The 23,092-nt window shown below is 43.9% G+C and overlaps 2 long non-coding RNA genes across 12 annotated transcripts in view; one reads left to right on the top strand and one right to left on the bottom strand.

Moving 5' to 3' along the window:
• The window catches only part of LOC106997195 (uncharacterized), a 79,526-nt gene that overhangs the window by 42,936 nt on the left and 13,498 nt on the right, over positions 1-23,092 (top strand). For 2 of the 11 annotated variants that reach the window (XR_013413474.1, XR_013413472.1), the window contains one exon: positions 5,028-7,898. This is a non-coding gene — a long non-coding RNA (uncharacterized LOC106997195). Of the gene's footprint in view, positions 1-5,027; positions 9,780-19,054; positions 20,066-23,092 lie in introns of those variants that run through there. The other 9 variants (XR_013413473.1, XR_013413471.1, XR_013413470.1 and 6 more) reach the window with 9 other exon arrangements.
• LOC114676120 (uncharacterized) lies at positions 16,726-19,158 on the bottom strand. Its single transcript, XR_003726966.2, has 2 exons — positions 19,029-19,158; positions 16,726-18,915 (listed from the first exon to the last, which is right to left on the bottom strand). It is a non-coding gene; the product is annotated as an uncharacterized LOC114676120 (long non-coding RNA).

Raw genomic sequence — 23,092 nt, 5'->3', positions numbered from 1 at the left:
ATGCTAAACAAGCGGTGGATTATTCACAAGTTTTCTGGGAAAGAGGTGGGCAATTCCCAGAACTGAGGGTCCCTCCCCTTTTTAGACCATCTAGGGTAACTTCCTGACATTGCCATGGCATTTGTAAACTGTCATGGTACTTGTGGGAGTGTCTTTTAGCATGCTAATGATTGTAATTAGCATATAATGAGCAGTGAGGATGACCAGAGGTCATTTTTGTAGCCATCTTGGTTTCAGCTGGCTTCTTTACCACAACCTGTTTTATCAGCAAGGTCTTTGTGACCTGTCTCTGTGCTGACCTCCTATCTCATCCTGTGACTTAGAATGTCTAACCTCCTGGGAATACAGCCTAGTAGGTCTCAGCCTTGTTTTACCCAGCCCCTATTCTAGATGGAGTCGTTCTGGTTTAAACACCTCTGATATAGGTTGACACATAAAATTAACTATCGTAGTGGTTATGGAAGATTGAGATCATTCTAGACTTTGGTGAACTAAATTTTATAAGTTTTCTCCAGCCCTAATTATTGGCAGAGGTGTAAAAAAGACCACTAATAAGGAGGGAAAATAATTAAGGAAAAGAAATGTTAGTTTTGTGAGATTGTACCCTTTTGGTTTGGCCTTGAATTTAGTGCTTCTTAAAAGAGTGTGGGAGAAAAGGAAAGACCCTTATCTGTATTGTGAAAGGAAAATAAATCTTGGGACCCCAAAATCATTAAGCTAAAGGGAAAAGTCAAGCTGGGAACTTCTTAAGGCAAACCCGCCTCCCATTCTATTCAAAGTCACCCGTCTGCTCACCGAGATAAATGCATATCTGATTGCCTCCTTTGGAAAGGCTCATCAGAAACTCAACAGTATGCAACCATTTGTCTCTCACCTACCCGTGACCTGGAAGCCCCCTCCCTGCTTGAGTTGTCCTACCTTTCTGAATGGAACTGATGTTCATCTTACATATATTGACTGATGTCTCATGTCTCCCTCAAATGTATAAAACCAAGCTGTGCCCTGACCACCTTGGGTACATGTTGTCAGGACGTCCTGAGGCTGTGTTACGAGCATGTGGCCTGTGGCCTCAACCTTGGCAAAATAAACTTTCTAAATTAACTGAGACCTGTCTCATATATTTGGAGTTCATATTTTGGTAACCATAGAGGGATTCTGAGTGGAGGTGCTTCTGACCTTTGCCAAATCTCCAACTGGTGCTTGGGACCAGCTTGAGCTATCTTTATGGCTCAAACCAACAGGACAATTTGCTGAGGCCTGGAACGACCCTCTCTGGAGAATTCCTGATCTCCCAAAATTCAGTCGTGATCTAACGTTTATTATGTTGTACAACTACTTTGTGTTTTTTTGGAGTTTTACTTGCTTCCAACACAAGGAAGGTAAGTTTTTCCTGCTTCCATGAAGGTGGAAGGCAGGTAACTCCTCTGTGGAGTTTGAACTCGCTTCCCACAGGGAAAACAAATTTTAGATTTCTCCTGCTTCTAGGATGGAGAGCAGTCTTCAGCTTGAGTCCCATCCCTAGGTAAGTAACTGAATTGGGGTTTGTCTTGGCTAAAGTTAAGATTAACAACCAACTGGTCTTAATTTCTCCTTACCATTAGAGCACTCAGTGATCATATAAGTTGTGCCATCATTTGTTTTGCTTAACTGGTTTTGTTGTTGTTGTTTTTTGTTTGTTTCTGTTTTCGTTGTTTTGGTCTTTTCCCCATTGGGTTTGATCAACTCTATCTGACTTGGTCAAATCTAAAGGAAAGTTTCAAATTATGGGGAACAAGCCCTCTGAAGTGGCTAAATTCCCACAAGAAAAAAAAAAAGAAAAAGAAAAGGCTGGCGTGGTGTCTCACGCCTGTAATCCCAGCACTTTGGGAGGACGAGGTGGGCGGATCATGAGGTCGGGAGATCGACACCATCCTGGCTAACACGGTGAAACCCCATCTCTACTAAAAATACAAAAAAAATTAGCCAGGCATGGTGGCGGGCGCCTGTAGTCCCAGCTACTCAGGAGGCTGTGTGGGGAGAATGGCATGAACCCAGGAGGCGGAGCTTGCAGTGAGCGGAGATCACATCACTGCACTCCAGCCTGGGGAGAGAACGACACTCTGTCTCAAGAAAAAAAGGGGGGGTGGTGTGATGTAGGGAGAAAAACAGCCAGACAAAGGAAAAAAACCAAACCAAAAAAAAAAAAAAAAACCAGGAAAGATTTTTGACTGCTTAAGGGGCTTTATTTACATAACGAGGCCCCTTTTTGCTAGCCAGGCCAAGCTGAAAGAGCAATGACTGTTGCCCCGCATGGCAGTTCCATAGCTAAGGGTTCTACCTTCTTTGTTTTCTATCACAACAACCTAGCTTTGGTTCCTAAGTCAAACCCTTTCCGCTTTGGTACTTGGTACTTCTGAAAGAACAGCATTTTTTTTCCTAGCTTAAATATGGTAATAGATTTTAAAAGATGTTTTAAAAGGAGCTCAGTGGTTAAAAGTCAGCTTAATTAAAAGCCAACATCCAAGATGTGTGTGTGTTTGTGTGTGTGTGTTTGTGTGTGTGCGTTTGTGTGTGTGTGTGTGTGTGTGTGTGTGTGTATAAAAGGCCTTCGTGGTGTTGTTTTTTCTTTCTCCTAGGACCTTGTCTCTTTTTTTGAGCAAAAATGTTTTTCTTCTCAGTTGACTGAATTCTGTTTTCTTCATTTGCTTCTCCTGTCTCTCCTGTGTCTCCTTTCTCTTGCATACTCTGCCACATGAGGGACCTAAAATAGTTTATAATAACCTGGGGTTCCTTAAAGAAAATGGAGAAAGCACCAGACTCCCTTCAGGGGAGAAACCTGTTTTTCCTTATGGAACTGCAAGAGTGTAAACAGACAAGTTCATCTCAGCTCTTAAATGGCTTGCCTTTTTACTGCTACCTGATTTACTGACGAAAATAGTTATTGCAACATAGGCTGCTCTTGGGTTTTTAAGGAAGAGTGTAGTTTAGACACTAAGAAATGTCTTTGTTTAAAAAAAATTTTTTTTTTTGAGACAAAGCTTAAAGAGAAATAATTTTATATGAGAAAGAATCTTGTACGATAAATTTAGTCCTAGAATAAAATGACTGGTTGTTTAAGAAAGAAGGATGTTCAGAAAAAAACTGAAAGTCCAAGCATGTCATGAATGGTCTGTGTAAGTAACAATAAGAGGATTTATTAAAAACAAAACAAAACTTTTATATGATCGAGTTGTCTATAACTGAAGAGAAATTATAATGGTCTTTATAGAAATTGGGTTTGATGTAAAAAATACACTTACACACTAAATAATTGATTAGAACAATAAAATTTTCTTAAGGGATTGATTTAGTAAATTATAGGAGATTCTAATTTTTTTAAACCCAAAGTTCAACTTTTATTGCATCTTGCTGTTTTCAGTTTCGCACCCCTTTTAAAAGGCATGAAATAGTAATGCTCTCCTTAAAGTCATTTTTGGCTCATATAAGTTTTTTTTCCCCTCAACTTCTGTTTGTTGTGGCCTGATGCTAACAATGTTTTCTTAAAGGTCTAAGGGAAATGTTTTCTTCCAACATAATATTCTGTGCACTGCAGAAGGTCTCTTCTTTTGCCTTTTGGTAACTGGCTTAAGATATTTTGTGTTTTGTCAAAATAATTCCTATGCCATTATTGTGAAGTTTTGGTTTGCTTAGAAAATAACTGAGATTAAAACAATTTTTTAAAAATTAAGGTTACTATATCCATGTATCTTTCCGTATGTGCTTTTAAAGTCCTTGTGATGTTGAGTACAGGGCTTTGAGTCCTGGGTCTAAAAAGGACACCAAGTCCTGCTAAATCTTAAACACTGGCAGTAATTAAAGCCTCAACTTCAGGCTTAGTAAAAGATGCAAATCAAAATAAACTGCATTCCTGAAACACAGGGCCAGAAATTAAAGCTGTTCAACTCCTCAAAGGCCAGGGACTATCACAGAAGGGTGGGTGCATGAGATTGTAAGGGCCGATGTTGAGTGATAAAATAAGCTCAGTTTCTCTATAAATTGATCATTAATGTCAAAGGCACACTAAGGCAAGACCAGCATATGGGCCCCTGTGTCAGATTAACATTTTCTTGGAGCATTAACTGACTCCCAGATAAAAGCTATAAAGGTCATAAAAGGCCTATGGAAGTTATAGCTTATGGTCAAGATTAAAATTTTATAGATTGTTTATGAAATTTTGGAAGTCAAATTTGATTGGATTCATGCTGTTTTTATTAGGGCTTATTGTTTGGAAAATTAAGTCTCCTCTCTCAAAGAATGAAGGTTTTCACCTTTTTTTGAAGTTTTTGAGTTACCACTCTGGTTAAATGAATGACTTATTTTACAATAACCTGTGATCCTATTTTATGATATCAAGTTTTTAAACCTTTGATATTTGACAAACTTTCCAAAATCAAATTATAACCTATGTCTTTTACTGACCTAGTTAATCCTGTCAGATGTTAGGTTCCTTAAACTCCAAAAATGACATAACTGGCTTATTAGGTATGAAAATTATATAGGAAGCATTGTCAAATAGGAAATGGTATTTAGTTTTCTTTGAGTTGTATCTGTATAAATATGTTATTGGTATGTGTTCCAAACATTATGGGAAACTCCTATAATTCTGATAAGACTTAGTGTATGTTATCAGTAATAATTATAATTGCTATGTTAAATTATTTTGTGCGACACAGGTAACAAATTTCCTTGTCAATTGTGTCTTTGACTCTGGCTGCCCTAAAATTTTTTGTCATCCATGGACAATTCTGTCTTGTTTTTGTCCTCTTTAGAAGGTAGTTTTATAATCAGCTATAAAACTCTAACAGGTGCTCTTGAATGCAGGTTTCTGATAACTTGGAGATTGTGACATCAGAATAGAGGAGAAACTTTCAGGACTCATGAAGAGCTGGAATGTTCATGAACATCAAGCAGAACAGGAATTAAGTGCATGGACTCAACTTATAGAAGACTGAAGCAATGTTTTTGACTTTTTGCTTAAAACATTGCTGTTCTTTTGTTTTGTTTTTCAGAGTAAAGAAAACTTTTCTTTTGAGCTATTAACAGCTTTTAACAATGAAGCATACTTCTATGAACAAAATTTGGAGCATATTTGTTTCTCTCTACCTGATTTCTCTAGAATTTGGAAACTATTTGTAAGTATTCTTATGGCAATATAGTTATTTGCATAAGTGCAATAAGAATCTGTTTTCATTTGTAACAGGACGCAATTGGAGAAATTGGTTATTTTACCCAGGCTTTGACTGGAATGGTGTGCTTTTCTGTAAGGAATCAAACTTGACTTGTGGAACCAATAAAGGCCACTTGGGAAAACTGGCCTCATACCTTGTCTATGCAGTCCCTGTACAGAGTTCCTGACCCATGGTAAGTAAAGACTTACTTTCTGACATGCCCAGGGGCCCCAATTACTAATATCTTGGGACCTCAAGAGAAGAATAATTCATCCAACTCATAGGTATTTGATGGTACAAATCCCATGGCTGGGCTCAGCTTTAAAAAAGTCTTTTCTGAGATTCCTTCTATGAAACAAAGTTCCATCAAAGCCTATTTTTTATTTATGTATTTATTTTTTGTGAGATGGAGTCTTGCTCTGTTACCCAGGCTGGAGTGCAGTGGCACAATCATGGCTCACTGCAACCTCCATCTCTCAGGTTCAAATGATTCTCTTGCCTCAGTCTCCCAAGTAGCTGGGATTACAGGTGTCTGCCACCAGGCCCAGCTAATTTTTGTATTTTTAGTAGAGATGGGGTTTCACCATGTTGGCCAGCTGGTCTCGAACTCCTGACCTCAGGTGATCTACCCACCTCGGCCTCCCAAAGTGCTGGGATTTCAGGCGTGAGTGCCCGGCCCCATCAAAGCCTATTTTAAAAGACTATGCAAAAAATAATTATTCTTGCTGCACTTTATACAAATTATCTGGCCAAGTATAGTAAGGCAAATTGGTCCTACCATGATTTGTCATTAGTAAAAATGGGAAACTAGAGAGAGAAACATTATATTTCAAGATCTATAATACACCTGTTGTTAGATTTTAGTCTTGCCTAATGTTTTTCAGTTTTTATTATTTTCTACAGTTTGGATGGAATTCTAATTTTTCCTGGCTACAGGTCTCCAAAACAATGTTTTCAAATTTTTCTTTTCTTTTCTTTTCCTTTTTTTCCTCCATTTTCCTAATTTGAAATCACTGAAAACTAAGCTGTGCTTTCTTAAAGCCCTGTGAACTGAATCTAGACAACATAAACTTCAGAAGAAAATAACAGCAACCTATTTACATATGTAAGCTACTTTCATACCTGCCTACTGACGTATGGACTTCAGAGTAATGTGGCCTATATCGATTTTCTAGGATCGTTATTTTGTTTGTTGTTTTTCTCCCTTCCTCCCCCTATTTTCTCTTCATAGGATATGGTGATTCTCAGCCTGCTAAAAATGAGCTTTCCTAATAACTCAGGACCCACCTGCCTAGGAATAAATCACCCTAGCCGTGAGAGACCAGACAAAACCTGAGACCAGACACTCGTTTTCTTCTAAAATGCTTTCTCCAAAAGATTTTTTAAAAGAAAAGGGGGGAAATGTGAAAGGAAAAGAAATCTTGGGGCCCGCAAAATCACTAAACTAAAGGGAAAAGTCAAGCTGGGAATGGGTTAGGGCAAAACTGCCTCCCACTCTATGCAAAGTCATCACTGAGGTAAGTGCATATCTAATCACCTCCTTTGGAAAGGCTAATCAGAAACTCAAAAGAATCCAACAGTTTGACTCTCACCTACCTGTGACCTGGAAGCTCCCTCTCTGCTTGAGTTGTCCTGCTTTTCCGGACTGAAACAATGTTCATCTTACATATGTTGATTGATGTCTTATGTCTCCCTAAAATGTATAAAACCAAGCTGTGCCCTGACCACCTTGGGCACCTGTCATCAGAACCTCCTGAGGCTATGCCACAGGCATGCAGCCTCAACCTTGGCAAAATAAACTTTCTAAATTAACTGAGACCAGTCTCAGATATTCAGGGTTCACAGTATCCAAAAATACAATTGCGTCTGAAACCGCCTTTGCAAAAATTATCACAGTGAGAAAATAATGGCAGCGAAAGAGATCTGATCTAGCCAACCTCCCTCTTGCCCTTAGCCTTCAAGCTGCTTTTAATTATTCCTGGGTTTAAGCCAAGCTACATGTGGGAGTCATTTAGTTTATAGTTTAAACGAAGCAAACTCAACCACCCTTGTAATACTAATGAGAGACCACCAGGCTAGGAGGAGGAAAGGAGCCTAAATTCTGCTAAGGTGTAGACATAAACAATTGTGAGGCATTATTCCAGAAGCCACAAGATATGCAACTTCCTCAGTTACCCCTGCTGGTAACGTTACTTTTGTAGAACCTAGGATTGGCCTTCTGAGATATCTTCTCAGAATTTTGCATGTCTGATGACTGATGGCTCCACCGGGACCAGCCAACGGCTTCTGTGTCCCCACCCAGAAGCTACTCAGAGAAAGAGGACAGCTTCGATGCCCTATGATTTCATCTCTGACCCAACCAATGAGCACTCCCCATACCCTAGCCCACTACCTAACAAATTACCTTTGAAAAATCCCTAACCTCCAAGCCTTAGATGAGTTTGATTTGAGTAATAACTCTGCCTCCCACATGGTGTGGCTGGCATCACGTCAATTAACCTCTTTCTTTACTGCAACGCCATGGTCTCCATGAACTGATTTTGTTTGTGCAGTGGGCAGGAAGAACCCGTGGGGCGGTTACACATCATGAAAGAGAAGCTCTTCCTGTAAGGTACATCAACTGTGGTTAAGAATCTTACATACTTATCATCTTTTGTTTTTCTTTTTCTTTTCTTTTTTCTTTTTTTCTTTTTTTTTTGAGATGGCGTCTCACTCTGTTGCCCAGGCTGGAGTGCAATGGCACGATCTTGGCTCACCACAACCTGCTGGGTTCAAGTGATCCTCTTGCCTCAGCCTCCTGAGTAGCTGGAATTACAGGTATGCACCACTCTTTTAGCAATTTTATTTATTTATTTATTGTATTATTTTTTTAAAATATTTTTAACTTTTATTTTAGATTCAGGGGGTATATTGCAGACTTGCTATATGGGTATATTGCATGATGCTGAGGTTTGGGGTATGAATGATTCCATTAGCCAGATAGTAAGCATCATACTCAAGCACTTTAAAAATATGCAAATGGTGTGGTATGGTGGCACATGCCTGTAGTCCCAGCTACTCGGGAGAATGGGGCCAGAGGATCGCTTCAGCCTAGGTGTTTGATACTAGCTTAGACAACATTGTGAAACTGTCTCAAAAAATAATAAATAACAAAACAAAATAAAATATATAATGCATTATCATTTAATACAGTCATTATTCTGTGCAATAAATCACTAAAGCTTATTTTTCCTGTCTAACTGAAACTTTGTACGCTTTGATGAACTTCTCGCCTTTCCCCATCCACCTCACTTCCCTGGATTGTATTAAATTAAATTGTATTACATTGAATTTACCAGAATTAATCACTACATTGGTAGAAATTCCAGTGGATATTCCTAAAATTGTGGAGACGTAGATAGATTTAAAAGCAAAAGAAATGCTGCAATTTCTTCAGAATTCATAAGAGAACTTCTATTGGAGAAATGTAAAATTTGAGCTGGCTAAGCCTTGAGACCTCCCAAGACTAAGTTATAGGAGTTTAGCCTTCTAAACTACCTCAGGGTACAGCCTGGTCTTAACTTTTAATTTTTTTTTTCTTTTTTTTTGAGACAGAGTCTTGCTCTGTCGCCCAGGCTGGAGTACAGTGGCCGGATCTCAGCTCACTGCAAGCTCCGCCTCCCGGGTTTACACCATTCTCCTGCCTCAGCCTCCCGAGTAGCTGGGACTACAGGCGCCCGCCACCATGCCTGGCTAGTTTTTTTTGTATTTTTTAGTAGAGACGGGGTTTCACCATGTTAGCCAGGATGGTCTCGATCTCCTGACCTCGTGATCCGCCCATCTCAGCCTCCCAAAGTGCCGGGATTACAGGCTTGAGCCACCGCGCCTGGCCAACTTTTAATTTTTAATTTATTTTTATTTTATTTTTTTCGAGACAGAGTCTTGCTCTGTCGCCTAGGTTAGAGAGCAGTGGTGCACAATCTTGGCTCACTGTAACCTCCACCTCCCAGGTTCAAGCAATTCTCTTGCCTCAGCCTCCTGAGTAGCTGGGATTACAAGCATGTGCCACCACACCTGGCTAATTTTTGTATTTTTAGTAGAGACGGGGTTTCACCATGTTGGCCAGGCTGGTCTTGAACTCCTGACCTCAGGTGATCTGCTGACCTCAGCCTCTCAAAGTGCTGGGATTACAGGCGTGAGCCACTGTGCCCAGCCTATTTTTCATTTTTATGGGTACCTAGTAGATTTATATATTAATGAGGTACATAAGATATTTTGATAGAGACATACAATGCATTATAATCATGTCAGGGTAAATGGGGTATCTATTAGCTCAAGCATTGATGCTTTCTTTGTGTTACAAACAACCCAGTTATACTCTTTTAGTTATTTTAAAATGTATAATAAATTTACTGTAGTCACTCCGTTGTCCTATCAAATATTAGATCTTACTCATTCTATCTACCTATATTTTTGTACCCATTAACCATCCCTCATTTTCCACACCCCCAATTACCCTTCCCATACTCTGGTAACCATCATTCTACTCTATCTCCATGGAATTATTGTTTTGAGTTTTAGATCCCACAAATAAATGAGTACATGTGAAGCTTGTCTTTCTGTGCCTGGCTTATTTCACATAACATAGTATCCACCAGTTTCATCCATGTTGTTGCAAATGACTCATTCTTTTTAATGGCTGAATAGTACTTCATTGCGTATATGTACCATATTTTCTGTATCCATTCATCTGTTGGTGGACATTTAGATTGCTTCCAAATCCTGGCTGTTGTGAACAGAGCTACAACAAACATGGGAGTGCAGATATCCCTTTGACATACTGATTTCCTTTCTTCTGGGCATATACCTAGCAGTGGGATTGCTGGATCATATGGTAGTTTAGCTTTTTTGAAGAAACTATTATGCATAGTGGTTGTGCTCATTTATATTCCCACCAACAGTGTGTGAGGATTTCCTTTTCTCCACATCCTTGCCAGTGTTTGTTATTGTCTATTTTTGGATGTAAGCCATTTTAACCGGGGTGAGATGGTATCTCCTTGCAGTTTTGATTTGCATTTCTCTGATGATCAGTGATGTTGTGCACCTTTTGATATGTATGCTTGTCATTTTATATCTTCTTTTGAGAAATGTCTATTCGAATCTTTTGCCCATTTTAAAATTGGATTATTATAATTTTTTCTGTCAAGTTATTTAAGCTCCTTGTATATTCTGGTTATTAATCTCTTGTCAGATGGGTAGTTTGCAAATATTTTCTCCCATTCTGTGGGCTGTCTCTTCACTTTGTTGTTTCTTTTGCCATGAAGAAGCTTTTTAAACTTGATGTGATTCCATTGGTCCATTTTTACTTTGGTTGCCTGTGCTTGTGGGGTATTACTCAAGAAATAATTGCCCAGTCCAATGTCCTGGAGAATTCCCCCATGTCTTCTTTTAGTAGTTTCATAGTTTGAGATCTTAGATTTAAGTCTTTTTTTTTTTTTTTTTTTTTTTTTTGAGACGGAATCTCATTCTGTTGCCCAGGCTGGAGTGTGATGGCATGATCTCAGCTCACTGCCACCTCTGCCTCCCAGATTCAAGCAATTCTTCTGCCTCAGCTTCCCAAGTAGCTGGGATTATGGGATTATGGGGTGCCCCACCATGCTCAGCTAATTTTAGTATTTTTAGTAGGGATGGGGTTTCACCATGGTGGCCAGGCTGCTCTTGAACTCCTGACCTCGAGTGATCCACCTGCCTCAGCCTCCCAAAGTGAGATCTAAGTCTTTAATCCATTTTGATTTTTTTATATGGTCAGAGATAGGGCTCTAGCTTTATTCTTCTGCATATGGATATCCAGTTGTCCCAGTTCCATTTATTAAAGAGACTGTCCTTTCCTCAGTGTATGTGTTTGACAGTTTTGTAGAAAATGAATTCATTATAGATGTATTGATTTATGTCTATGTTCTCTATTCCATCCCATTGGTGTATGTGTCTGTTTTTATGCCAATGCCATGCTGTTTTGATTACTATAGCTCTGTAGTATAGTTTGAAGTCAGCTAATGTGGTTCCTCAAGTTTCATTCTTTTTGCTTAGGATAGTTTTGGCTATTCTTGGTCTTTTATGGTTCCACATAAATTTTTGGTATTTTTTTTTTCTATGTCTGTGAAGAATGTCATTGGTGTTTGTTAGGGATTGCATTGGATCATCAGATTTCTTTGGGTAGTATGGGCATTTTAACAATATTGATTCCTTCATGAACATGGAATATCTTGCCATTTGTGTGAGTGTATGTGTGTGTGGGGTCTTCAACTTTTTTCATTAATGTTTTACAGTTTTAATTATAGAGATCTTTAATTACTTTGGTTCATAAAATGTATATACATTTTGGTTAATAAACTTAACCAAAGAAATGAAAGATCTATATAATTAGTTAACTAATAATTAATTAAATAAATGGTTAATAAACTTAACCAAAGTAATAAAAGATTAAATAAGATCCTAGATGTTAAAAGAGTAAATAGAATCCTAGGTAGCTATTGTAAATGGGATGACTTTTTAAATTTTCTTTTTCAGATTGTTTGCTGTTGGCACATAGAAATGCTAGAGATTTTTGTATGTTGATTTTGTATCTTGCAACTTTGCTGAATTTGTTTACCAGTTCTAATACTTTTTTGGTGGAGTCTTCAGCTTTTTCCAAATATAAGATCATATAATCTGCAGACAAAGATAATTTGACTTCTTCCTTTCTAACTTGGACTCCATTTACTTCCTTCTCTTGTCTGATTGCTCTGGGTAGGACTTCCAGTACTATGTTGAATAACAGTGGTGAAAGTGGGCATCCTTACCTGGGCGTGGTGCTCATGCCTGTAATCCCAGCACTTAGGGAGGCCAAGGCAGGTGGATCACCTGCCTGAGGTGAGAAGTTCGAGACCAGCCTGGCCAACATAGTGAAACCCCTTCTCTACTAATAATACAAAAATTAGCTGGGCATGGTGGTGGGCGCCTGTAATCTCAGCTACTCGGGAGGCTGAGGAGAATTGCTTGAACGCGGGAGGCAGAGGTTGCAGTGAGCTGAGCTCACGCCACTGCACTCCAGCCTGGGTGACAGGGCAAGACTCTATCTTAAAAAAAAACCAAAAACAAAAAATGATAGGAGTAGGATAAAGGCATGGGGTACAGGATGGACCCTGAGAGAATATGCCGGAGGTGCTCAGCACAAACAACTCAGGTGTGTGTAGGAGTGTGCATGTGAGGGTTTGTACGTGTGTGGTGTAGTCTTTTTCCTACACAGAAGACCTACTAGTCTAGCCCATCCCGGGAGAAGTGAGCGAGGCAATGGCTCTGTGTTTCCTCTGGCGTTGCCCTGGAACCCAGGATGAATCCACTCCGACTGGCTGTGAGCACCAGGTATTACCTGAGAACATGTTTTGAAACTGCTCCCTAGATAGGGCCAGTTCCTTAGTCAGGGGTTCCTGGTGGCCCTGGAATAATTCACATTTGTCATTAGACTGCAAGGACCATCACTTCACTGCTTTTGTGTCCCTTCATTGTGCCAATCCACACGCCGTGCATCCAGCAGGGAATCCTGTGAATGCTTTTCACGAAAGCTTCCAGCTGCACGAGGTCGGCTCTTAGCACTGTTAAAGGTTGGGAGCTGACATGGGCACTCAGGACACAGACCCAAGCAAGGAACAGTGGGTCTTCTCAGGGCTCTCGTGATGATTCCAGGCCCAATCATTGGTCGGGGATCCAGAGGAGATGTGTTCCTCACGCTTGGAATTCTACACTTTAGAGGAAGAACCCAAACGAAAAGCTCAGAGACAAGCCAGTGGGGTGAGGAACAGATTAAAATAACTTGCTCCTCAAATGAGGACATTGTTTTCAAGACAGGGATGACCATTGTGTTTTGGAAGTCCAAGTTGTCCTTACTGTTTTGCTCTCAGGGAAATTTCAGCAAATAAGATCCCAGTGTTATTCATCAACTTCTCCAGGTTCGCTTTAAGCTCCTTTAGCTAGATGCCCACATGCTGATTGAAAAGTTCTGAAGAAAACACAGGAAGAGAAATCCAGGCTACAATTGTTATTTGCAAGTTAGTGACTGGTCCTGGAACCTGACATTCCCTTCATGGGTCGGGATGCTCAGAGCTTTTGTGATTCATTTGCCCCATAGGGACTAAGTACCAAACATTTCACAGATTTCTGTTACAAGGGTCTTTACAAACACAGACACATGCAGAAGGCCCAATTATCACCTTCAACAATGGCCTTCCTTGGTCTTACAGTATGGCCAAGTCAGCAAAGACCGAAACAGCCTCCAGCGTGACTTTGTCACAGTTCGCTCACCTTGACTGTTAATGGCCTTCCCCTGACATAAAGCAAATTGCCTGTCATGGATCATCTGAGCAAAAGAAGTCATAGAAATTCAAGTAAAAGGAGGAAAAACGTATGCATATGTAAAGGCTTACTCCAAAGTCGCCTCATCTAAAGCTCTTGGTCAGAAAGCAAGTCAGAATTTTCACTCTTGTACAGCATTACTGAATGGAAAACACGCTAAGAGTCATCAGTAAAGTCAGCCCGGTGTAGCCTTCCCATTGGAGAAATGACAACCTGAGGTCCTACCTCCAGCGCTAGGATGTACCTGTGATGTGGCTTCCATCTTGCACTCAGTGGCCAAGACCTGGAACAACCTGTATTCACCAGTGTGCACCACAGCAGGAGCCCAGGCAGGCTTAGCTCAAAGCTCAATGTTTATTGCATGAAGCCTTTAGAAAGTATTTGTTATCAGAAAGCTTTGCCTAGAACTTTGGAGAAGATTACAAAGGAATGCTTTCTTCCTTCAGCTTATTTCTTAGGAAATTACCTCCATATCTGCCCAAGAAACGAAGCCTGCAGGATCTCATTGGTGTCTTCATACATTGAATGCTTATTTAGAAATCCCTCATGACTTTTTCCACTCCCATTTCTTGAGGAGAAAACGGAAGATCTGAGAAAGGGAGAAAAGGAGATGTCCTGCCCCGGTCTCTTGGCTGCCCTAATGGAAAGGCTCCAAGTCGCAGTTCCAGGAACGAGGGCTGGCACTATGAGCAGGCTATAACTTCTCGCTGATACCTTCTCTCTTCACATCAGTGGCCCCTGTTAGGTGAGGGCCACAGTCCTTCATTCCAGGTGTTTTTGCCTTCAGCCTTGTTTTACTACCACATTTTTCTCCTTTTCTGTCTTCCATCTATCCTTCCATAAATCCATTCATTATTCATCCATCCAGCCATCCATCCTTTGAGACATCCATCCTTCAAGCCACCCTTTGACCCCTTCATCCCAAATGAATGACTTACTATACGCCAAACTCTATGCTAGGAACCTACTCTACAGACGAGCCAGAACAGTTCTTGCCCTCAGTCTTGTGAGGGAGGCAGATACATGGATAAATAACTGTAATATGATGCAGAGGTTGATGTGTACATAAGATGTGGGTGTTCAAAGGAGAAGCATCACCTCCAGTTGTCACCTCCTGTCACGGACTTCTTCTTAAGGTGGTTCCTATGATCCTGCCTCCTGGAGTCCATGCCTTTGTGTGATCCCTTCTGCTGAGTGTAGGTAGGGCCTGTGACTTGCTTCTAATCAATAGAATATGGCGAAGGTGACAGAATGTGCATGATTACATTATTACATTACATAAAATTGCAGTGCCCATCTTGCTGGGGTCTCTCTGTCTCCCTCACTGGCTTTTAGGAATCCAGGGGCCATGTTGGGAAACCCCACTTGGCAAGGAAAGAGATAGGCTCTAGGAGCTGAGGGCAGCCTGCAGCCAGCAGCCAGCAAGACATGGAGGCCCTCAGCTATGTAGCCACAAGGAAATGGACTCTGCCACTGTGCGTGAGCTTGGAAGTGAATTCCTCCCCAGTAGAGACTCAGATGAGACTGAGCTCCAGCCAACACCCTGATTGCAGTTTTGCGAGACCCAGCTAAGCTGTGTATTCACTCCTGACCCACAGAAACTGTGAGATAGCAAATAGATGTTGTTGTTTTATTTCATTTTTGTTTGTTTGTTTTGAGACATGATCTCACTCTGTCACCCAGGCTGGACTACCGTGGTGCAGTCACAGCCCACTGCAGCCTTAACTTCCCAGGCTCAAGTGGTCCTCCCACCTCAGCCTCCCGAGTAGCTGGGAATACAGGTGCATGTCACCAAGACTGGCTAATTTTTGGACACATCGCGTACTCGTGTGTAACCAGCTGGCTGAGGCCCGCCACCGGGCCTGGAGGAAGAAAAGTGCAGGGTGCTGTAGAGGGGAGCAGTTGGCATCTTTTCTCCACTCCACAGGCCAGGGTCGGAGGGCTCATGGCAGGTGATGGTGCAACCAGCCTCGGCGTCTGAGGGATCGCACGTGGGGCTGATAGGCAATGCTCACTTCTCCTGGTTGTTTTTGTTTGTTTGTTTTGACTCCCTTGCCTCATTAAAACTTTTCAGGTGTGGCATGGCGGCTCACACCTGTAACCCCAGCACTTTGGGAGGCCAAGGCTGGCAGATTGCTTGAGCTCAGGAGTTCGAGACCAGCCTGGGCAACATGGTAAAACCACATCCTACAAAAATACAAAAATCAGCTGTGGCACACGCCTGTGGTCCCAGCTACTCCTGGGAGGCGGAGGCTGCAGTGAGCCAAGATCACACCACTGTACTCCAGCCTGGGCAACAGAGGAAAACCCTGTCTCAGAACAACAACAACAAAACTTTTCAGCTCAGACAGTTTTCTTTTCAACCCTGCATTTTTTGCTGAGGGAGGCAAGTATTGCTCCTGCACAAAACAGTTTGCCAGGTGCAGTGTGGGAGCGCTGTCTCCAGGTGAGCCATCCTGGGTAGTCCAGCCTCTATTCACTTCAGGTGGGTATTTTACCTCTAAACCTCAGCATTGCCATCTGCACATAGAACCAGCCTTTCTGGTTTCCAGGTGAAAATAGGTTATGACTAGAAAACTAAGGAGTGTTGAATTGGGCGGGGCATGGTGGCTCACGCCTGTAATCCCAGCACTTTGGGAGGCCGAGGCAGGTGGATCACCTGAGGTCAGGAGATTGAGACCACCCTGGCTAACACGGTGAAACCCTGTTTCTACTAAAAAAATACAAAAAATTAGCCGGGCATGGTGGTGGGCCCCTGTAGTCCCAGCTACTCGGGAGGCTGAGGCAAGAGAATGATGTGAACCCGGGAGGCAGAGCTTGCAGTGAGCTGAGATTGCACCACTGCACTCCAGCCTGGGCGACAGAGTGAGACTGTCTCACCAAAAAAAAAAAATAATAATAATAATAATAAAAAGGATTTATCAACCGGGCGTGGTGGCTCACACCTGTAATCCCAACCCTTTGGAAGGCTGAGGCAGGCAGATCACCTGAGGTCAGGAGTTCATGACCATCCTGGGCAACATGGTGAAACCCCGTCTCTACTAAAAATACAAAAATTAGCCACTGTGGTGGCGCATGCCTGTAATCCCAGCTACTTGGGAGGCTGAGGCAGGAGAATCACTTGAACCTGGGAGGCGGAGCTTGCAGTGAGCCGAGATCGCGCCACTGCACTCCAGCCTGGGTCATAGAGCAAGACTCCCTTTCAAAAAAAAAAAAAAAGTGTAGAATTGCTACTGGAAGCTCCCTCCCTTTTTACACAGACAGCCAGGGCTTGGTGAGAAAAGCTTGCCCAGGAACACAAGGGAGCGAGAACCACAGACAAGCCAGGCAGCCCCCGCTACGATGGCTCTTACGGGCCACCCAGCCTTCCTTAGACAGGGTCTCTATTTGCAGAGAATGAGAGGCCAATTACGGATGAATGTGCGTGCCTCTGCATGCATAACCCCTCACAATTTACACACACATTAGTCACGCACTCTGCAGGCTGCACAGGCTTCTGTCGCTCCCAGAAGTCCATCGCTCGTGGAAACGATTCGGTATTTCCCAGCCCAGCCGCCAGCAGCTCCTCGGATCCCAAGGCGCTTGGCTTCCCCTGGAGCACACGTTCTCTCCACCGGGGACGGCTGGGCAGGAGAAACGCCTCTGAGGATGGGCCCGTCCCTGCCTCCAGCCCAGCTCAGCTTCCCCTCAGCAACCTTGGGCTTCCGCTGGGGCTGGGTGGGCTCAGCCTCCTCCTCTGCCTAGAGCAGCGCCTTCCCACCTGTTGCGAGGTCCGCCCGGAGCTGTCACCTGTGATGAGGGCCGGGGGGCCCGCCCGGCACAGGGCGTTTTTAGCGGAAGCTGGACGGAGCGCGCTCTTCGGTGGAATCTTGTCTGATGCTGGAGAAGGGCGACCTCTAGTGTTGGTTCTTAGGAGCGGCACAGCGGCTTCTTCCTGCCTCAGCCCTGCTGGGCCTGTCTGCAGAGGAGTGAGGGTGCGAGCAGCTAAACTGGCTGTGCCAGGGGAAAAGGTGGGGAGGTCGGTACTGTCCTCTGCGTGGGGAAAAGCTCAGCAGGATCTGAGCAGGCAAACGCTGGATGGAATGCTCTGTGAGAGAGCCGACTGCGTGGTGACTGTGACTTTTCAGGGTCTCATCATCTTCATCAACACCACCCCATTTTTTTGAGATGGACAATCACATTTGTTCCAGTCTTCAGTAAAGTGCCTTACAATTCTGGGTGAAAGTCCCCCTGCCCTTCCCTTCTAAACAGATTTTCCCAGCCTAAGTCCCTCCTATAAAGAATTGGAGAGCTGGCCAGGCGCGGTGGCTCACGCCTGTAATCCCAGCACTTTGGGAGGCCAAGGCGGGTGGATCATGAGGTCATGCGTTCAAGACCAGCCTGGCCCACATGGTGAAATCCCATCTCTACTAAATATACAAAAATTAGCTGGGTGTGGTAGCTCCCACCTGTAGTCCCAGCTGCTCAGGAGGCTGAGGCACGAGAATTGCTTGAACCTGGGAGGTGGAGGTTGCAGTGAGCCGAGATCATGCTACTGCACTCTGGCCTGGGAGAGAGAGCAAGACTCCGAGCTGTGACTGGCCACGGGACACGATGTCCATAGTACTGAGGAGGCACAAGCTTTGGGAAATAAAGTGGGATAGGGCTGCATGACGGGAGGAGGGCTCACCCGTTCCCTTCCCAGACCCACAAATACATTCAGAACTTTTGTTGTTATTGTTTCCTGTGGCTTATCATCTGTCTCTACTCTGTGTGATTCTGCTGAGTTTAATGAGACCCCGAAATGCTGCACCAACAAGGTCTAAAGGACCGCTATTTGTATATAATTTTTGGCAAACCTGTTTCCAATTACAGGTAGGGTGCCCACCTATCTCGGTTTGCCTGGGACAGTCCTGGCTTGTATCTGTCACCTGGCATATCTATTAATAGTGTGCTCTCTCTGAAAAGACTCCCATTTCAATGATAAATTACACAATCCCCCTATTCACAGATGGTCTCCATAAGACAACTTAGGCATTAGGATTTAGAGGATACGAGAGATAATGCCAGAAATTTGAGATTTAAGTGGTTATTATAATCTTGGCGTAATTAGCTCCAAGCTTCCTGGCAGTTAAACAAAAGAAAAACATGAGGTGTCAGAAAGTTTATTCTGCCTTTTATGAAATGACGCATATTACATCTTCTGGAGGGACATATTTATCAGGCACTTTTAGGAGGATTTTTTTCACGTAAATTGTTATATGAGGAACATTAAGTAACATAAGGGACTAGGTCCTCTGTGGGGTTTTTGCAGAAGTTTTAATGTGGCCATCTTCTTTATCTTGGTGCTCAAAAATGACTGTGCTTTTCCAATTCTCTTTCTCTGTGAAAAGCAGGGAGGAAATAAAAATTATTTCATAGGGATTAACTGATATCGTATGTGCTCAAGTGCCAAATAAACTATAAACATCAAAACATTATCATTTGCGTGCTTACCATCTTGTCCAAACCTCTTCTTTCAGTGATGAGAAAGCCAAGGTTCAGAGAGGGAGGAGCGACATGGTTAATCAGTGGTAAAACCGACTGGCCTTAAGACTCCGGTTTCGTTCCAAACGCTGATACCGCTTCAAATCGCTGTTCGCCAAGACACTGAAACTCTCTCAGGCCGCCAGTGTGGCATGGGAAGAGGATACAGAAAAACAATTCAGAGGCCTGAGTTTTGAACCACAGTGGGCATGGTGGCCCCGACGCAGAGGCTAGAAATGGTTTTCAGTCATTGTCATTTTACAAAGTTATTAACGCCAGGCATGGTGGCTCACGTCTGTAATCCCAACACATTGGGAGGCCAAGGCAGGCGGATCACCTGAGGTGAGGAGTTTGAGACCAGCCTGGCCAACATGGTGAAACGCCATCTCTACTAAAAATACAAAAAATCAGCTGGGCGTGGTGCTGCATGCCTGTAATCCCAGCTACTTGGGAGGCTGAGGCAGGAGAATCCCTTGAACCTGGGAGGCAGAAGTTGCAGTGAGCTGAGATCGCACCATTTCACTCCAGCCCGGGTAACAAGACCAAAACTCCTTCTCAAAATAAAATAAAATAAAATAAACGTTATTAACATATTTTAGCAAAATAAAATCTTCTTGTGGTATTTGCTTGGTTGAAAAGAATAAGGTATATATATATTTGCAAGTTAAGAAAATGCAAAAAAAAAAAAAAAAAGAAAAGAAAGAAAGAAAGATGAATGAAAGAAAAGGAAAGAAAGAAAAGTAAAGAAGAGGCTGTTCCCAGTCTGGTTTCACACAGCCTGTGGGCCTCTTTCCTGCAGTGGATTTTCCAGCATTATCGCACGACCTTCTTTTCTGCTTCTCTTTCTCCTGGCCAGTGGGTCTGAAAGTGTTCCTAGACCAGCAGCGTCAGCACCATCCAGAAACTTTTTACGTGTGCAAATTCTCAGGTCCCACCCCAGACCCACTGAATCCGAAACTGGGAGTGATTCTGTTGCACACGGAGGTTTGAGAACCCCTGTTCCGGGCTGTTCTTAGGGTCCTGCCTGGCTTCAAAGAGAGAAGAGAAGCAAACTCCTGGCGCTTCTCCCTGTCGCTGCCCATCCCCTCACGCCAGCCCCTGCCCCTGCCAGGCTGTCCTTTCTAAACTCCTGATACCACTGCTGTTTTACCTGTGGCCGTTTGCACCCAGACTTCCTTAAAAAGTGAAGTAGCGTGACTTTTGTTTAATGGTTTTCCTAGCCAATACCACTTCTGGATAACAAAAACTGCCTTTACCAAGCATTTCATATGTGGCAGGTTCAAAAGTACTTTACCATTGCAATCTGATGGCCCAATTTACTTTTGTTTTAAAGAAAAAGCAGCTATCTCTTCTGCCTCTGATGTCTGTGACTGATTTTCCATTCGAATACACTTTAAAAATCCCATTTCTTTTTTTAAGGACAATTAGGTCTCCAGGAAGTCCAGAATGTAGAATTCTGTAGAAATTATTCAGATCAACTGCGATTTCCTTCTACGAAGAGCTTTTCACATTTCCAGATGGGTCTCAGCAGAAATAGTTTGTCTGAGCCCGATAGAATATTGATTCACTTTTCAAAGAATTTTGAAAAACTTTTACCGGTTTTACTTGCTCACGCTACCACTGCAACAGACCAGTGTTGTGGACACAGACTTGTCAATGGGGAAACGAACCGTTGATCCTCCCCTGTGAGGGCTTTTCTTTGGCTAGATACAATCGAAAGAACGTGAATGGAATTGTGGCCGTGTGCCCCTCACACTGCCCTCTTCTGCTCCTGTCTGTCTTCCCTGAGGGAGCTTTCGGGACTACTCAAAGTGCTCTCCCTCAAGCTTTGTTTTGTACGCAACTTGCTGCCAGGAGAGTTGGAATTCATTCTACTCACATCACGGGGAGGAAGTGGAAGCCCGAGTTCCCGCGCCGGTAAACAGGAGGGCACAGCAGGAAGAGCTCACTTCACTCCCCAAACGGGTCGAGGCCTGGAGCGAGCTGCTGCGGCCCACAGCGAGAGAGAACAGGAGAGAGAGTGACAGACGGAGACAAGGGAGCTCAGGGACAGAAGTGGTCTCCCTCCAAAACGGTGCTTGAGCTGCACTTTACCATCACCTGGGGAGGTGTAAGATTTCTGACAACCAGGCCAAACCCTGGACCCATTAAATCAGAATCTCTGCGAGTGGGACCCAAGTATTAGCTTTTTTTTTTTTTTTTTTTTTGAGATGGAGTCTCGCTGTGTTGCCAGGCTGGAGTACAATGACGGGATCTCAGCTCACTGCAACCTCCCCCTCCCAGGTTCAAGTGATACTCTTGCCTCAGTCTCCCAAGTAGCTGGGAATACAGGTGCCCGCCACCACTCCTGGCTAATTTTTGTATTTTTAGTGGAGACGGGGTTTCACCATGTTGGCCAGGCTGGTCTCAAACTCCTGACCTCAGGTCATCCACCCACCTTGGCCTCTCAAAGTGCTGGGATTACAGGCGTGAGCCACCGTGCCTGGCCTGTGATTTTGAAATCTTGAGGCAGCTGGTGTGGTGGTCACCAACTTCTGCCTAATAAGCACTCCCCACTCTTCCAAACCAAGTCTTTCTAACAGTTCTGAGCCCAGTTCCTCTTCCCCTCGCCCCTACTCATGGCAGGATCTGCAGTATTATGGACCACGAGAGACACAGAAATGGAGCACAGGTTGTGAGCCAAGGACCCCCGTGGTACGAGCTCTTGCCCTTCTCCTTCCTTGCCCTCTGCTGCCTGGGGATGCGGCAGCCCAGCACCAGCCCCCAGCTGCTTCCAGTGAAAAAATGCTGTGTCATTTCAGGGAGGGATTATATTTTGAACTTATATTGATTTAGTCTTTATGTTACGCTTCCACATCCTTGTATTTTTCCATAGACGTTGGGTTTTCTGTTTTCATCCCTAGCTAGATGGACTTACTATGAGCACACCCCCAGTTCCAGGGCCAGAAAGAGCCTCCCCTCTCCTTACAACATGTGGAATCATGAACACCCCTGCCTTGGCCCAATTTCCTTAGAAAACAGAGCCTGAGGCAAAGCTTGTGTGTTTCTGGGCAGCAGGGCGAGTTCCAGGAAAGTAAGAGTAAAGGACAAAGGAAGTGAAAGGAGGCAGAGTACATGCAAGGTGGGAGGTTAGTGAGCAGCCGTGGCTTCCTCAACACACGCCGCTGGCTGCTTCCTCCCTGGGGGCTTAATCAAGGAGCCTGGGCCTAGCAAGAGTTCCCTTGGGGCGCTTTCTCAGGATGCGAGTTTAACCCCCTGGCAAGGACCCCAGGTGATGAGGCAAACTCAAGGGTGGCTTTTAGAAGCCTGGAGAAAGTGGCAGCCAGTGTCAATGGCTGCAATGGAAATGGCCAAGTTGCCCTGGAAGATGGCAGTGAAAACATAAAAGCCTGAGGAGAGTGGGCACACTGTATCATCTGAGACCGGAAGAGCCACCGGGGGTGCGGGGTGGGTAGGTATGATGGGCGGGCCCAGAGAACACGTGATTCGCCACGAACATCAGGAATGCTCAGGGGAGAGGCACCAACATCACTAAACAGGAGAGCTGGTCACAGAGCTGGGCTCACTGCTACCCATGGCAATGAAGCCCCTCCGCCCCCAGTCATAGAGGCCAGGCGGTGGCCTTCGGCTTCCAGATGCCAGGAGGTCACAATTACCACAATGACCTGCAGAGTCAGTCTTGCAGCCAACCGGGCCCCGCCCACAGGGAGCTGTGGTCTGCAGAGCACAGCAACTCCCGGGGCAGAATAAATGGATAACCTACGCAGGTGCCGCTTAACGTCTCCAGCCAGCAAGAGGCACGAGTGGAGACGTAGGAGGCCCAGAGCCCTCAAACAAACTGACAGTCCCTTGCTCAGTTGTTTGGACCTAAGCCAGTTTTCCGACCTGGAACACAGGGACTGAAGAAGCGGCTGGGTCTCTAAGGAAGAACTCGGCAGCACTGGCGAGAAAAGACTGTAATGATTCCCCCAATCTTTCCCTAGGCGGACCCAAGGCCATGTATTTGGGTGACCATACACGGAAGAGAAAGGAAT

This window comes from Macaca mulatta, chromosome 2 (genome assembly GCF_049350105.2).
Source record: "Macaca mulatta isolate MMU2019108-1 chromosome 2, T2T-MMU8v2.0, whole genome shotgun sequence".
NCBI lineage: Eukaryota > Metazoa > Chordata > Mammalia > Primates > Cercopithecidae > Macaca > Macaca mulatta.
The sequence above is the reverse complement of the archived record's forward strand: the minus strand, read 5'-3'. Positions and strand labels throughout refer to the sequence as shown.